At 41.7% G+C, this 15941-nt stretch overlaps 1 protein-coding gene across 1 annotated transcript in view; it reads left to right on the top strand.

The window, feature by feature from the left end:
* Positions 1-15941, top strand: part of AKAP13 (A-kinase anchoring protein 13) — a 205322-nt gene that overhangs the window by 20146 nt on the left and 169235 nt on the right. Inside the window, exon 2 of the mRNA XM_066558526.1 lies at positions 121-176. The gene's annotated coding sequence lies outside the window, so the exon portion shown is untranslated. The remainder of the gene's footprint in view (positions 1-120; positions 177-15941) is intronic.

Here is a 15941-nt window from a genome sequence, read left to right as displayed (position 1 = left end):
ACTAATGGAGGGAAGTTACCTTTTCTTTAAATCACTGGCTTTTCCAATTCCTAAGAAAAAAATATGAGTGAGAGTAATATCCTATGTACTAAAACTTTGCCTTGTCTATGTTTTTTTCAGGCTTTTTTTTCTTGGATTTTATTACTGGAAAACTCTCTAATGACAACTTTGCTTAGGTAAGTGAAGCAAGATTTTTCCTGTGGACTTTTTTAGAATCACTTCTCCTATCTTAACTTCTTTTGCACGTTGGGCTGAAATGTTGAGCTGCCAGCCAGCTGTGCTGCCTGTGCTGTGGTTAAAGGCTAGAAAGATGTTGTAAACAAAAGTGGGGAATGCCTCTAATATGTCATAAGGACTTCATTTATTCATTGAATCAGATGAAGTGGACGTTGTGCAGAATAATGAAATACAGGTTATATCTGCATATTACTGCATAATCTCATCAATTTATTATTTTTTCAAGAGATGCTCTGCATTTTTTTTCCACTGGAAGGTAAACTTGTTGCTGTCACTTAACATCATTTTGTTATGAAATTCAACCTTCATGCTTCTAGTCTTTTAGATACAGCTGCTCTTCCTCCATCCCCTTCTCTTCCCTCTTACCCTTAGGCAGGAGCTTCTGATATGGAAAAATCATAAAAAGCTTGAAGAGTTTTATATTTTTTTAGCCCAAAAGACAGGAGAACTGGAACAGATTTAACACCCACTTTTGGTCTTTGAACCCCATCTACACCTCTAAAATGCAGATTCCACATAATTGGTCATTGACAGGATCTGAGTGTTGATTGAAAGCACCTGGTCTTGTCTCTTTCTAAATTCTGTCTATCTTTGGGGCATTCTGAGCACAAATCCAGTTCTGTGGTGCCATGGATGATGGGTGGAAGAGCTAAATGTGCTGCTGTACCAAAATGTACTGTTTTCCTTTGTGGTGGAGAGAAGACCTAATTAACCTGTGATGCAAGGCAGGAAGTTAATCCCTAGACATACAGATAATTTGATATGTTAGCTGGAGTTCCTTGTTGATCCTGGATGAGGCCAAAAGTAACTGCAGTGTTCAGGTAGGAATATAGCATCCTAACATCTACCATGACAAAAGTGCTGGTGCTCTTTGCAAAGTGTCTGTGAAAGGCTTTTCTTTTTTCTCCTATCTCTGCTTTCTGCAGTACCCACCCTCTCTTCCTTTTGATGTCCTTCCAGTGAATGGTCAGCACAGCAGCTTCTTTCCTTGAGATGAGAGACCTTGGTGAAATAAAATTGATTGGAGAAGATTTCTGGTTTAAGCCAATCTGCTTTTCCCTGGTATTTGTACTTCTTCAAGGAGGACTTTAGGAGACTGAAGACAGACAACTGCAGAGAGGCTTTTGAGTTCCCTTTAGTTTTCTTTTAGGTAGCTCATTGGGGTTTATCTATCTGCCATTCCTTTGCCAGGGTGCTGAACTCAGGGTATTTTGTGTGGTGTAGCTTTTGTTTTTTCCAGAAACACATGGGGATGGGCTGGTAGACTCCAAACTGTGAGTGAGCCAAAAGGTGGAAAAGTCCTTAGCAGAACCCTCTGAGACAGATTGGGATCCAGCACTGCACTGCTCTTGAGACATGCCATTGCAGTGTGCTTGAGGTTCCCCCATGTCTCCCTCAACTGCTTGAGCAGTGACTAATTTGCAGCCTGAGGCTGTATTTGTTGATGCCACTGCCTGTCCAGAGGATGGAGAGGACTCTGCAAATGAGGGAAGTATTTAGGCATCAGTTTTAAGAACTTTTAACACTGTTTATTAGACACATCTATGAATATATGCAGACTGAGCTAATAAATAACCAGGGAATGGTAATTAAGAGGAAAGGGCATAATTAATTCTGTCATGTACTCTGTTTTAAAGTTGGGTCCAGAGCAGTAATGTGTTAGGCTGAGAAGGTAAACACTGTCATTATTCAGCAACAAAACATGTACAAGGCTGACATTGTTTTCCTCCTTTTGATATAATAATTTTTTTGCAGTGCTTGGAGTATCTTTGGTGGTCTTTGGTGTGGGGGGAGCCTGATGAAGGCTTTCCAAACCCCACCCTTTCCAAAGGGTCAGTGCTCCTTTATTTGAGTTGAGTTTTGTATTAATGCTGCTGTGCTGACACAGAATGTGTACTGTTCCAGAAAGCTCTTACTGTTTGCTGTGGTTGGGGTGCTTGGCTGGAATTCCTGCAATATAGTTTGGAGGGAGGTATTTCTGTTTCATCAGGTGATCCCTTTTCAACTCCCCACACTGCAGTGTTATCCCAGGTCAACTGTACATGGCACATAGAAAAAAAATCTTTTTTGTGCAGATGCTGTTAAAAAGCCAGCATGAGTTTACCTTGTATATACATCTTTTTGTTTCCTCCTCCAACTATACCAGCATGCAGAGAATGATTTGACTTCAGCAAATGCAGTTTTCCGTGGTCCTTCAAGGTTAATGTGTTTGGATCTTTTTTAGTGGGGAGAGGGATTTGGGGAGTCCTCGCTTTCCATCCTAAAGCATCTGAAGTTGCTGTGAGAATGATGATATATTTGCTAAAAGGAAGAGTTGTCATGGTAAAAGTTACTTAAAGCAAGGTAGTTAACTTTTCAGCATGCATGATAAATAGTAATTGGAGAAAAAGCTAAAGAGCTTGTAATTTGAAGTTCCCCCTGCTTCTGTTACTCATAGCACAGCCTCTTTCCTTTCCTTCATACCTCTCATTTTAGCAAATTTTTTGATGTATAGTTACACACACAGAAAAACAAGCAAAGATTTAATATACGTATTTCTATCTTGACTGTGCCCCACATGACCCACCCTGGATATCAGATCACTTGAGTTTGCATAAGTGAAGATGTGTGTATCCAAACTGGGTTGGTGGTGTTCAACCCCTCAGTGCCTCTTTCTGTTGAGTTTTCTTACAAGTTTTGCAGCTCTGGCTCTTCTAGCAGAAGTCTTGGACAGAAAACACTCATGGAGACACCAGTGGAATAGCTGATGCAGCTCAGCAGCCACCTCCTAAAATAAGTTGTGGAAGGATGCCTGTTTCTCTTAGCAGTATTTTCTTTGGAAGATGAGCATCTCCTCAGCATGTCCTTGGCTTCTGTGTCTCCCTAGCAAGCTGCAGCACTGAATACTCCTTCTTCCACTGTTCTCAGCTCAATTTTAAACTTCTTCATTCAAAGTATTTCTGTGGTCCTTCAAGGTCTGCTCTGTCTGATTGCAAAACTCCCAGGAATTTGGAGAGGGAATCCTTCCTTTGGGTGGATTGAAAAGAAGTTGCGTGTTGTCAACTTGCACAAGGTCTTTCTTCAAAGTATGAAGTATTTTTTAGGGAGAGAGATCTCTTAAAAAATTATTAGCCCTTGGTGGGTGGCATGAGCAGCATTGACTGGAGGGGCAATTGTTCTGTGATTCATGTGCTGTTTATTTTGCAGGCAGTGATGTTTTTATATTGCTGAGGCAGATGGAGGGATTCCCAGCTCCACAATCATGACCCTGGGGGAGAGGAGCTGGTTTTAGGTTTCACCACTTGGATGATGAGGTTAGCCTGAGACAGAGATGCATCCCTGTGTATGGAAATGGTCTTGGCCCAGATCTTGTCTGGTGATGTAAAGCCTGAGAAAGGACCAAGAGGTCAGCTTCAGCTTTTTAAGGAATGTGATGTATGGTCATTCTGTGGCATGTGTGGACTGCTGCTTTTTTATTTCAAAAAGGGTAAAAAATGTGCTTGTAAGCTTATTTTTTTTTTAAACACACTAATTAGAGCTACAATTAGCACTAAAGTAGAATCTACTTTACAGCTACACAAATATTTATATCTCTGATACTGAAACACTAATGATAAAGAATCCCAAGAGGTTTTTTCATAGCTACAAAGCAAGGAAGATTTCTCCCATTCTCTGCCTCTTAGAACCTTTCTTCCACTTCACCTACTTCCCTCCTACTGAGCTAAACAACATTCTCAATCTGCACATGCTGGGACTTTTTTTTTTTTTTTTTTTGCATCTATAGCAGTCTTGAGTAATTACTCTGCAGTTCTAATGCATGTTACAGAAGGGAGCTCCTCTGCTTCTGTCAGTCAATGGTATCTAGAAAACTGAAGCTCTGAAACCAGCTAAAATGAATAGAATCTTGTTTCCTCTTTGCTCACATGGACACTTACTTCCCCATCTGCTTTGACTTTGAAGACTGCTGAGGTTCTTCCTCTGTCTGACCCACTTGGCATAAGCTAGAGAGGATTGTCTTTCTTCAATAGCCAAGTTTATAGGGCTTCAGCTTGTTCGTAAATAATCCTTAGAGTTTTGAGTGCTGCCTTTCTCCTTCTTTGCCCTTCAAAACTGACCTGCTGTCATTTGTGTACAAACTGGGGGAATATTTTTTCAGTCTATAGATGGAGGAGAAGATTTGTGCAGTCATTGGACGTGAGAGGCTGTAAAGTGTGCTGAGATTTCACTCAGGATCCGTGATTTTAAGTACTTATCCACTTTCAATTTGTGATCCCAGCACAAAAGAGCATCACCTGTAGAGGAGGGTTTTGCTCTGCTAGTCCTTGAACAAACACAGTTCCAGAGTACAAAATACAGGACTTGGAAATGCAGAGGCATCTCTATAGGAATGTGTAAATATTTAGTGTACTTCAGAGAAGGACAAGGTGTTGCTCTGCCTTTGCTTTTACACTGAAGTACCTGCACCAGTAATTGGTTTGCATGTGTGAATGGTTATTTTAAGGTAGCACTAAAACACACTTTCAGCTTTACTGAAGTTCTGCAGACCAGCTTCTCCTGACTGGAGCTTTGAGGCCTTGTGATCTGCATGTGGTCCTTTTGGCTCTTGGTAGCAGGAGATAGCAACCCTCTGTGGAAAGATAGGCTGTAATTTTGTCCTGCTTTGAACATGTGGGATTTTAAGTATTTCCTATGTGATGCATTACTAGTATAAACAAACTGTTTTGTTTAGTGTAAGCTCTTTATCCTGATAGGATTTGAGACATCTTATAAAGCAATCACTGTAAATTTAAAACTAATATTTGGCATTATTTAAATAAACATAAATCAAGATAGTATACAAACAACACAAGTTCCCAGCCCAGGGACCTGAAAGAGAGACCTACTTGGATGTAGCCTGTGCACTTTTTGTCCATTTCCCTATTAAATTTAAAGCATTGTGCACCTAATTAATACCTTTTAAAATTTATGTCAGTGATAAAATGGATAAATATTGCAATGGACGCAGATTTTAGTGCTACAATTACAGAATAGATGTAAAAGCATGTAGGGTAAGTAGATGTTTGTGCAGTCTTGTGGTGCAGCATCTTTGCTGCCCTGGTTGGTTTGATACAGAGGATTCAAACTGAAGCCTTTAAGCTGGAAAGGGTAAATTACTGTTTAGTGTGTTGTAAAAGGTCTTGTAGACTGTGGGAGTAGATGAGTTATTTGAAAAACATAATGCTGGAAAGAAATTGCCATGCCAGACTGTTAAATTTCATTGCTGTGTTAATTAGATAGGAAGAAGCCCCTTATTTTATAAAGTTTTCCAACTCAGTTGAAGCTCTATCACATTAGAAGCGACAAGTGAATGATCAACTCTTGTCTGGGTGCCAGGAGCCTTGTACTTCCAAACTAATTGTGTTTTTATGAGCCAGTGTTAACTTTTGGAAAAATAAAGCTTAGGCCTTGGAAAAAAACAGATGCTGATGAATATGGGAGGGAATGGGGAAAAGAATATTGTGTTCCTGGTAATGAGGTGACCTCTGGTGCTCTAATTTCACTTACCAAGTAGCTGCTATGTTTTGTATATAAAATGTAAAATTTTGCCTTTGAGGAGCTTCATTTTAGAGGGTGGAGGAGTTCACAATCCTTTCAAGGCCTGGTAATCCAAGAGGGAATTCAGTATCTTCATAGATGGAGATGTGTATGAGGTTTTTTAATTCATCAGGCTTTTCAAAAATGTACAGATTTGCAGATGCGTGAGGGACCGGGGGGAAGCCCTTGCCTCTAAGTGGTGGTAAAATTTAAAACTCTTATGGGTATGGCTCTGATCAACATTCATTTCAATGTTCCCATAAAAAGCTTATGACTTGGCAGGGTTTCAAGGACTGAGAAGAAAAAAGCTCTGTATACAACATGTTTTATTAATGTTGAAGGAGTAATATTGCTGTATTTCAGTCTGCCACTGCATAGAATAAGTTCTTTTTGGCTCTTGTACACTTTGGCTATTCACTTGAATAAAACAAGGTGTGACTTCATATCTGCTTTTTCTTAGTAGCCTTGTATTAATCAGGAGTATACATATTTCCAAGTTTTGGCTAGGATTCATCCTTTTTCTTTCTAATTCTCCTGTGTTGTAGAGTGAATTCATGATTCTTGACCCTCAACTGATACTGTTAAAGTGTATTTGCATAAGCCTTGATGTTAAGCATCACATCCCACTTACTTGTGATGACTTTTTGCCCTCTTTTAAGCTATATGTAAAGGTGAATTTGAAATTAGGCAGCTGAGAAAGAAGTCATCTGTTGAAACTTGGCAAATGTGGTTGAACTAATAAAAGCAAATCTAAAAAAAAAAATATACTTTTAAGGGAAATCAGTACTGTAAAACACAAGCTTTAAGATGAAATTGCTGAAGTTAATTTGCACAGCCAAAGTGCAAGAAGAGGCAGATAACACCAGTCAAGCACAAAATCACAATTTACAGGCACATAGTGGTGTTACTTTGGTAAGATTACCTCTGTGTGGGGCTTGGCTGGTGATCAAGGCATGGCTCAGCATCGGGCACGCTCTGAAGCAGGAGTCTGGCTTCAAATCCTCAACACCAGCCTCTTTCAGAGAGTGCTGTGCTGCCTGGCAGTGGGACACAGCCTGGGCTCTGTGAGGCAGGAGGAGTTGGGGTATGTGACTGCTTAAAAGCAGATTTTATTCCCTAAGTTACTGCACGGGGTTTGGCTGGAGTAGAGGTAATTTTTTGTATAGTAGCTAATATGGGGCTGTGTTTTTGATTTGCTCTGGAAGCTGTTGATAAGTCAGGGATGTTTTGGGTACTGCTGAGCAGAGTTTACACACAGCCAAGGCCTTTTCTGCTTCTCATCCATCCCACCTGTGAGCAGGATTGGGCACAAGGAGCTGGGAGGGGATGCAGGTGGGACAGCTGACCTCAGATGGTCCAATGGATATTCCAGACCACATGGAGCTATGGTCAGTGTATAGAGCTGGGGGAATAGGAGGAGGATGTTCAGAGAGATGGTGTTTGTCTTCCCATATCATCATCGTGTGATGGAGCCCTGCTTTCCTGGAGATGGCTGAGCACCTGCCTGCCCATGGGAACTGAGGAATGAATTCTTTGTATTGCTTTGCTTGTGTGCAGCTTGTGTTTTAATTATGAACCTGTTTTTAAACTCAATGCATGAGTTTTCTCACTTTTAGCCTTCCAGTTCTCTCCCCCATTGCACTGGTGTGGAGTGAATGAGTGGCTGTGTGGGTCTGAGCTGCTGCCTGGGGTTAAACCATGATAACTATCATACTGTTGAAAATTGACATAGTTATATCTCAATCTTATGCTTCTGATTTGTGAGTACTGTTGCTTAATTAACAACTATGAAGCGCTTGGAGCACTTTATAAATGCTGGAGGATTGTAAAATATTGCATTTGCGTGTGCACGCTCTTAAACGCGGAGATTTCCACATTTCCACACTCCTGCTACACGAGCGCTTGGCTGAGTCACACAGGCTCCTCCTGACCCAGTTCTCTCCTTGTTTGCTCACTCCTCCCATTTGGCCCAAGCCATCAGCCTTTTACGTGCCTACCTTCCTGTCACACATTTGTGAGTCTGTCCCTTGAGAAGCAAGCAGTTCTGCTCCACAAGTGTTCAAAGGGTAGAGGGGGCTTGGAGCAACCAGATCTAGGGATAGATGCTCCTGCCCATGGCTGGGAAGTTGAACTAGGTTTTTTTTAAAGGTCCCTTCCAACTCAAACTATTCTATGACCTCTTCCATAGAAGCACCTTTGAAGGTTATTATCAGCCCTTGGCCTGTTCCAGGAACGCTTTTCCCCACACCCATGAGGTTGGGCTCTGGTTCCTGGCAGCAAACTAAATCTTCCTTCTGTTTCCTTCCTTGTCTCTCTCCCAGGCCCTGCACAGAGGTTTGGCAGGTGCCCTTTAGGGAAACCATTTGGACTTTGATTTGCTTCCCCAGAGAGGAGGTGGGTGAGCCTTAGCTGCTGTTCTCCCTGTGGTGCTCATGGGGATCCCTGGAGCTGAAGAGGAATTCAAGGGCAGCGGCCAGGCTTGGACCGGGGCTGCAGATGGATGTGTGCAGGTGCTCCCTGTGGCAGGGACACAGTGAGAAGGTGCTTTTCCAGGAGAGCTGATGTGCCTGTTGTGGCCAGGGGCAGTGCTCCTTCTGCACAACCATGCTGTAATGGCAACTGCTGCCTTTGTGCCTCTATCTGACCCATAAACATTTTGAAAATTTCTTTGATATTCTTCAGTATTAGAGAGCTCAGACCCACCCATGAGAACATGATTTGATTAGTTATTTGAAGAAGTTCCCACTTCTCAGATCAGAGTAGGCTGGATTTTTCAAGAGTATGTTACTGGCAGATGAAAACAGAGCACTGGAGTGTCTAACAAGAGATGCAGAAATCCCAACTGCTTCACCAAGAGATGAAATCTCTTTGGAACCAAACTGGAGCTCCCTGGGACTTGCTGGTGTTACCTGCAGTGCTGGCACCAGCACTAATGTCTGGCATGCTCTGAAAGGGGGAAAGCTCATGTAACTTGGTCTGCTGAGGCAAGGCTTTAATTCAAGCGTGGATAAAGCAAGGAATTTGATCAGGCTTCTACCATCGGTCACACTTTGAGCTAAGTGAAAAGGAGTAGAGCTGAGTTGTGGGACACAGGGTTTTTCTTGTGAAATCTGAAGATTGGCAGATCCATGAAAAATACACATGAATAGTCCCCATCAATTGCCACGTACTCAGGTTCAGCTCTTTGCCATTACCTCTGTGCAGTGAGCTCATGGCATGGATGGTATGGAAGAATTTAGTTTTTGTTTTTGTCTTGTCCTGTCAGCCAGTTCTCTCAGCATCTCTTAACCTTGGATATTTATGGCTTGAAATAAAGTGTATGTTGAGTTGCATTTAATCCTAAATTAGGTCTATACTCAAACTAGCAAAGGATGAAAAATTCTGTTAAGCCGGAGCCCTTCTTGGGGAGTGGAGAGGGACTCTGTTGGTTTTCTTAAAATAAAAATGAGGGGAAGGGAAAGAAGAATAGATGGTTAAGTGGTTTCAGTCACTATTAATGTTTGCCTACTGCAGCAATAACTTGTATTTCACATCTTTTCCCAGGGATGGGAGAGGAAGAAAGGAAATGAGGAAGTTGGTAGTACAGTTTTAGACTTGGTTAGCACTTGTTCAACTGATGTATGTGTTATAAACCTAAAAGTTGCTTTTATTTATGCTCAGTTGTGCCCAACATTCCTAGGAGTTCTGGAGTTGCAGTCTATTGGAAGATCTAGGCTGTTGTCATTGTGGTGTTCACTGTGCAGAAGGACTTGGAAAGTTGGCATTTTTTTTCAAATTTCAAGTATTCCTTGGTCCTGGCATTGCTGTGAGGTGTCATGAACATTGTCAGCAATAAAATTTTCTTCTGGATGCCTTTTGCACTTGTTGCTGTGCTCCTTTCCATCTTCTTTCCAGGCAGTCATTACCACCTTCTTTCTTTCTTACTTCATTTTTTCCAGAATTTTGTTTAGCAAGGAATGACATTTTGCAAACAAATCAAACCTGGGGTAATCTTAAACTTCCGAGCTGACCTTGCTATGAGTGGAGTTTTAGAGGGGGGGATGATCTCAGTGAGGAGGTTATCACATGGTCTCCTGTGCTGTGCTCAGGTCCATGAGCTGTGTGTCTGCCACTCACTCACCTTGGCTGGCTGGAGCTGAACTTGGCTGTTTGTGCCTGTTTAAGAAGTTAATCTTTGTGAAAGGCTGAAAGCTGCTTGGCCTGGTGTGGTTGCCTCAGCTACAGGAACGTAAACCAGTAATGCTGGGGAAAACAGAGGGATAAACATTTGCTGCTCTTTATTTCCGTGAGGAGTTACAAGAACCTGGGATACATTTAGTGACTTGGAACAATTTTTATTTGAGTGCTGGCTCTGTCATGACCTCTGCACGTAATGAAATAAAGTACTCAAGCCTTGCAATGCAATAAGGAAAATCTGTTAAGATTGTAGTTCCTTTACATCAGCTGACCTTGGTCTGACTAACAAACCAATTTGGCTTAATCCTTGTTTTTTAATTAAACGTCAGATACTTGAAGGCATAAGTTACTGGCAATTAATCAAAGCATCTAGGAAGCCTGGCCATTGGTCTCTATACTGCCCAGGTTGAAAAGCTTGTGCATAGGTTGATACTTTAAATTAAATATATAAAGATGAAAGAAAAGGGGATGAACCTAAGAACCATAAAGCTTGCTTGTTGGTGTTCCTGTGAATTAATTGCATCTGTAGTTTTCGCTGAACTTATGTTCAGGTTGCACCATGGAATAGTTGAAGTGTCACTCCCTTGGAGGCTCAGGAGTGACATTTACCAATGTGGCCTCCTAAGACAAAGTTGATTAATGATGTAACCTGTCCCCTCTCCAGTGAAATCACAAGAGTGTGGGCTCTGCATATGCTGCTGTTTGCTGTCTCTCCCATCTTCTTCCCAAGCCCCGGAGAAAGAAATAAACAAGATGTTAACCATCTCAAGGTTGGACAGTCTGTCGAGAGGTCACTGGTATTATTTGGGGACTTTTCTGTTTTAATGTACAGTCTTGGAGCCATTTGAGAAACTTTAAAGATCAGATCCCATAGAGTAGATAAAGAAGATGTGTGCAGATGTGACCCTTGTGTGCATTGTCCCCTTTTTTTGTGTGTGATAAGTGATGCCCCATGAGAAGTCCTCTTGCAGACATATAGATGGCACTAATAGTGATGCAGGATGATGTTTGCAGACTTTTATGGGTAATACCACAAAAGTTGGTGTTCTTTCCTGACTGCTGTCAGCATTTATGCTTCTGTGACTTTCTAAGATGTGTGGTCTGTATGTTACTAAAAACATACAGCAAATAAACTTGTCCAGGCAAGAACATGACCTTGATGCACAATCATTACCTAGAGCCCTAGGCTGGAAAGAATTATTAGTGTTGGAGATTGTGGTAAAGAGTCATCTTCCAGGTCGGTCCCTAAATATAGTCCTTAAAAGGTTTTAGCAATGCTTTTGGACTATAATTTTTTACTTGCTAAGGACATAAATCTTGTTATTACAAGGGAATGCAAAAAAAAAAAACCCCAAACTTCTTTCAATTCACAGTACATTTCTCATTTTACAAAAGAAAAAAGTGCCTGACAGATGCTGAAGAGTGTACACCTTTTGAAGCTGTGTGGAAATGAATATTCAACTTATGAGCCAGGAGCAAGATGCAGCAGGGATTGTGTGAGAGCTTTCTGTGGGAGGAATTAACTTCCCATGGTTTACATAGTGTAAAAAGAGAAGACCCCTCTTTCCTTGATGGGAGTAGCCCCACTAAAGTCAGAGCTCCTATTCACATGGAGGAAGATTTGCAGATTCAAGTCTTAATTTAGATGTATTTGTTTGTGTAAGGCTGGCTTGGTAATACAGATAATAGAATTTATTAGGTCTGTTAAACTTTCAGATTTCCATCCAGTTTAAGAAGAATTTATTGGAATTTACTGCTTTGAAAAATGAGCCTGTCATTTCCCGAGGAGTAGTAAAGAACACTGGCAAAGATTATAATGTCTTTCAAGACACAGCAGTGTTTCTCAGTGGTGTTTGTAGGCTGCCTGGCACACAGAGCCTGAGAGGGCAGTTTTAGTGCTGCTTTAGTGGTGTTATAATATCTAACCAACCCAAGCACGGCTGGTTGAGCATTGGTGGGGGTTCCTGACTTTGTCCATGACTTGGAATGCACAGGAGCAGCAAAGCTCTGTAATGCAATACAGGACGGTGATGGAGTTGGAATTAATTTGCTGGAAGTTGCCTTTTCATGGGGGAATGGGGAGTTTCTGCTCCTGAAAGAGATCTCAGACCCAAAGATCCAACATCAGCCTTCAGACCTTTCTCTAGCAGTACTTTTAGGAGAGTGATGAGTTGGAGAGGGGAATCTCTTCATGTGAAGCAAAGACTTTGAGGATCCAGAGTTGGGATCTGAGCAAAAGTTACAAAGCAAACTTAATGACACCTATGCTTTTCTGAGGTGCATTCCTTAAGCTGCTGTGGTTGTGAATGTATCGGGTTATACCTATATTTCTTTGCTGTGTTTGAGCAAACTCTTTGAATTCTTGACATGAGTTGAACACCTTGCTCAATCCTAATGCACGTGACTGTTTTCTGAACACCAACAACCTGGATGCTCATCATTTCCATTTAAGCCACGATGCATTTGGTGACCTTTGAAAAACTTTCTTCTTGTTGCTCATGTTCCACTCCTTGGCCTCTGAAGGGGCAAGGATGATACAAGGATGTGGTTTTTTCCTCCTGCCACTCCAGTTCAGAAAGGGCTGGAAAATTCTCTATCAAAAGTCACTTAAGGATTTATTGTCTGCCTTAGGGAACTTTCCTTTCTCTGCCTTGCATTGTCTTGTAAAAACAATGTTTCCCTTGGAACACAGTGTACCTGAGAGGCAAGACATGTGCTTATGTTGCTGGTTAATCATCGTGGGTGCTGATGTGGACTAAGTTTTTGAGGCCAACAGCAATGATCAAAGCTGGTTTTCAACAGGAGTGATGCTAGTGTGAGAGCTAGGGTGCTGATGGGACCCAGTTCAAATGGGAAGAAACACAAGCTGCTGGCTTTCAACTATTTTTTTTAAGAATATAAGACATAAAGGATTATTTTCTAAGGTGATTATATATTAATGCAGCAGCTGGACTGAGAACCCACATTTTTGGTAGGTGCATAAGCAGCATTGTGCAGTTCTGCCTCTGTGCACCTTTAGTGTTCCTTCCTGTCATGTCCCATCCACCCAATACAAAACCCTCTTCAGGGGATGGGAACTTCAGTGGACCTATGCTGTTTATCCTGACTAAAGGGTTATTCTTGGTGCCTTGTTTTCCCCTTCCATTGCTCTCCTCCAGCCTGCTTTTGTTGAGCTGGCTCAGAGCTGGGCTGCTGCTTGCAGGCAGAAGACATGAAGTAGTGTGGGAACAGTTTCTTGCTGACAGAATCCATGAGCTGGTGATAAAGAGAAGTCCTGATACATTCTTCTGCAGTCCCCAGTCCAGATTGCTCTCACGCTCCCTTCTGCCTTGTGTCTGTGATAATACCCACTCCCAGCAGTCTGGGAAAGGGGGTGCTTTTGGATTGCTTTCATTTGAAAAAAGGAAGAAGGTTGAAATATTTGATTAGGCATGGGAGGTGAGAGTAATGAACATGGTAATGTGTCATTTAGGTATTCAGAGCAATTTGACACATTTTAGACAAAGTGTTGCATTATAAATGTTATTTGCAGTACAACAGGCAGATGAGGGATGTTTTACTACGAGGCAGCATTGTGGAGGAGCTCAGCCTTATGCTTTGGGAATGAGGCTGAGCTTCTTGGGAGAAATTCTACAAAAAGACCCCAGACCACAAAACCCCCTCCATTTCTCTAGACTTGTAGAAAAGCATAGCTCAGAGGCATATCTGGGCACCCGCTCTGCTGTGTGCCTCAGACACTCTGTGGTCAGTGGAATCTTTCCATTCTGTTTCTATGTCAAGTGGCCTCAGGCAGAAGGGAGCCCAATTTACCTGACTAAAGGGACTTCAAAATGATTCCTTGTTTTGTAATTTATGTGCATCAGGACTATGCAGTCGAGACACATGCTTACAATGAAAAGAAAACTGAATCTGCATTCTTCTCTTTTGCTTTTTTGTGGGCCTTTTGGTTCATGACTCAAAGGCTATTGCAGAGGCTTCTGAGCCAAAAATGCAGCTGCATTTTTCAGTCACATGCTGCGTTGCCAGATCCAATAATAGCAACTATTGGGCAAGAGAGAAGAGAATAATACAACCTGCCTTACTGCAATTGTTTGTGGAACCGTACTCGTGGGAAGTTGAAGATGTTTTTCATAGTGAGCAAACCTTTTTATGAACTTCCTCCATCTCCTCATCCCTATGCATGTGGTGCTTGTTAACACCCTGGGTGCTTGTGGAAATAGCACTGCTAATAAGGGACATCTCCTTGGTTTGTGATGGAAAACCTGTTACCAGTGACTGAACTGTGAGATATTCCTGGAAGAGCAAGGTCCAGTAGTAGGGGAGAGGGTTTGAATTGCAGCTGGAAAGCATTGAGAAATCCTTTTGGCAAATATATTCAACTGAGAAAACAAAAGCAAAACAGAGACCTGATGGATCCTTGAAGTGGACTTTATTCCTTGTGTTATGTTTCCCAAGGAGTTCACCAGCATGTTTTGCACATCTTCAGTCTCCAAACTGGTGCTCTCGTCTTTCATCTAAGATTTTAGTTTTACATTATGCAATGAGAAAGATTTGTCCTGTTGAAAGACAATGTAAAGAAGAAAAGGAGTAATATTGTGAATCTCCACAGTGGTGGGTTGGTAGTGTGACCCTGTGATACTCATTGTTTGCATCTCATCAGAAGACAGCCTGTAGGCTTTGAGCCATGTGCATTTTTTCCCACTTAAGCAGTTGTGTCCTATGTTGGATCCTTCCCATAGAGTATGGAAAATAAAAATTGCTTTTAGTCTTTCCCAAATTTGTGATAGCACTTGATATTTAGCCCATGTTTTGCCTTTTATGTAATATATATGCTTTCTTACTGCCCAAATTTTGAAGTACTCTCTACAAGCTTATGAAACTTCTTTAATCCATTACTGAAGTGCTGCAAACACAGACTATGGCTGTGAACAGTACGAGCTATTGGTGAAGAAAAATAACCATCTTGGAGGCCTTTAAAATAAAGGTTGCATTTTGTTCTACTTTAGAAAGACATTGGCTTGCCACAGTTTCAGCATTGCTTCTTTTTCCTCTCTGCAGATTGTGATCTTTCTTCTTGGGAATATAAATATCATTCACATTTTATTGTTCTTTGTGCATGCTAGCTATGAGGTTTGTCCTGCTGCTGCAACTCCTTGTGTTGGAGATGTTGGCCAGAGAATGTCCCCATCTGGCAGGGGCACATCTGGACCTCCAGCCAAGCAGTGCTGCAGCAATTATTTCCAACAAGGCTCCTGAAGTAAGAAACCAGATGTGCTTGTATTGGGATTTTGGGTGACAAACAAGACATGGATAGGAGGGAATGCCACCTATGTTTAGACCACGCTGTTTTCTGTGTCCTGTTGCTCTTGGCATTGGGAGGGAGGAAGCGTTTGGGGACAGAGCAGTAGCTGAACAAAACAAGGTGAATCAAGGGCAGAGCAAGAAGCTTAACTTGCAATTTCCTTGTCTTTGTTGGTTTAAATCTGACCCTCCACATTGTTTAATGTTTTGTATTTAATTTCCTCAGTTGCTTAAGGAATGGCTGAGGCTGGCAGAGATGCTTCGAAACCATGGTCAGGTGGGGCATGTAAGATTTGAATCAAGAACTTGGTTTTTACCTCCAGTGGAGATTCAAGTTTGATTTTAAAATAGGTCAGAGAAATTATTTGCTTGTTCCAGTGGTGCAGAGAAACCTTTTAGTCCTGGTTGGCTCATAATTTCGTTCTGTACCCTTGAGGATGAAAAAATAAAGTCCAGTGTCAAAGTCAAGTGTTCTTGCACAGCAGGACCCAAATCAGTGTGTTAGTGGTCAGAGTCTTGCTTGCAGCAGAACTGGATTTGATATTTTGCTGCATCTCGATGTTGACCTTTTGTTTCCAACCGCAGCAGTTTGCTACTTTCCTCTCCTGGTGCTCTGGCAGTGGAGAGGTGGAATTTGTAAAGGAAAACAGCTGTAGTTCAAGCTGTGGAAAAGT

This window comes from Molothrus aeneus, chromosome 13 (assembly GCF_037042795.1).
Source record: "Molothrus aeneus isolate 106 chromosome 13, BPBGC_Maene_1.0, whole genome shotgun sequence".
NCBI lineage: Eukaryota > Metazoa > Chordata > Aves > Passeriformes > Icteridae > Molothrus > Molothrus aeneus.
This window is presented reverse-complemented; position numbering and strand designations above follow the sequence as displayed.